This window comes from Pteropus medius, unplaced genomic scaffold, assembly GCF_902729225.1.
Source record: "Pteropus medius unplaced genomic scaffold, Ma_sr-lr_union100, whole genome shotgun sequence".
Classification (NCBI taxonomy): Eukaryota; Metazoa; Chordata; class Mammalia; order Chiroptera; family Pteropodidae; genus Pteropus; species Pteropus medius.
This window is the reverse complement of record NW_024344370.1, coordinates 9839275-9841081: the sequence shown is the minus strand read 5'-3', so window position 1 is coordinate 9841081 and position 1807 is coordinate 9839275.

Genomic DNA, 1807 nt, shown 5'->3' with positions numbered 1-1807 from the left:
CAAGACCCCACTCTGACTGAGGCAGAAAGGGAAAGAGCTCCATGAAACCCCAGTAGGCAAGGACTATGGCCATTCTCAGCAGGAAGCAGATACGAAAGAAAATCTATACTACTAATAAGGGGATTCATGACTCCTAGAAAAGAGTTAGGCAGGAAAGTTAGTTAGGGGAGTTTCGGGTCTGCCTGCAAAGACATTGAGGTGATCCGATCCTAGAAGGAGTCCGCCTTAATCCACCCACAATTAAGCAAGTCAAAAGGCATTTTTTAAACTCACACAAAAAAGTAGGCAGAGAATTAGGTACCAGTTTAAGCCAGTCACTGGCACCTGCGCAATGAAGAGTCCAACAACCTTCAACTTAACTGAGCCTTATTATACCATCATTATAATATGATGCATATGCCCGGAAGTTCATTACTATCATTATAAGAGACTGAATTCTGGGAATGAACATGCGCAGAAAGCAAATGATGAATCACTGAGTCCTGTCAGTCTTAGTTGTCAATCAAGGAAACCCACTCTTCTAAGAAAAGTAACCACCCACAGCAAATAGGGATTAAAACCCTAAAGTCTTTGTTACCAGGCCTTTTGAGCCACACTTCTCTTGCTCAGGCTTGCTTCCATGCCTGGAGGTGTACTTTCCCTTTTAATAAAGCTTTTCTTTTCAACTGTATTTCGGTGTCTTGCTCAATTCTTTGTTCAAGACATCAAGAACCTGGACAACGTGTGTGGAGAGGATCTTCACTCTCCAGTAACATAGTGAGGCTGTAGGCCAGAATGTGCAATAGAAATACAAAGAAAAATGTGTAATTAAAAAATTTTCTAGCAACCATATTAAAAAAGTAGGGGAAAATTAGGCAAAGTTAATTTTATAATACGTTTCAAGTGACTCAATGTATCATTACAACATACAATATAAAAATTGAGATATTTTATATATTTTTGCACTAAGTCTACAAAAGCCAGATTTATATGCTTTATACTTGTAGAACATCTCAATTCAGATGCTAAAACTTCACTGGAAATGTATATGTATATATACTTAACATTTACAGTTGAATGTAGATTCATGTATTCAAGTTATTGTAAACATACTTAAATATTCTCTAATAACTTAAGTATGAAAATAAAATTTAACTAGGGAAGTAACTCTGATGCAGGACAGGGCAAATTTCCCCCAAGTGATGGAGAGACCAAACCCTGCAACCAGAGGAGAGGGTCCTTTGGTGGAGAGTGTGGAAAGATTTCAACACACATGCCGAAGTTAGAGTTAAAAGGAAAATTTATTAGAAAAGGGGTGAAGCTCCACAGACTCAGTGTGGTCCCCTCTCAGACCACGCAGAGAGGGACCCTGAGTGTCAAGGAATTCAGTTTATATGTCATTCTTCAGGTCCCATTTCCTTTGATATAAACATACAGCGAGGAATGAAAGGTAAGAATATATAGAGTGAAAAGCCTGCTGGAAGTTCCCAGATTTTAATCCTTAGGTTCTCCATGGTTTTAGCCCTAGGGAATGACTCTTTGTTCCTGTTTCCCCTTCACAGGTGTGGAGAATGGGTTGTTAGTAATCCAGCAGAAATCTTCCTTTGTTCCGAAGGTGTCCTCCTGGCCTGGCTGCAGGGCTGATCAGCACATTGCAAGTCTCTGAATGTGGCTTGATTACCATTTTTAATTCTCTTGCCTCTTCCCTACGTTAGTTCGAAGAAATTAAAAACAGAGTTGAAGGGACTATGGTATACTTTACATTTTTTTTTTAATCTAAGGAATGATGATTTCTTAGTGAGTAAATGACAGTCTAAATGAATAATAG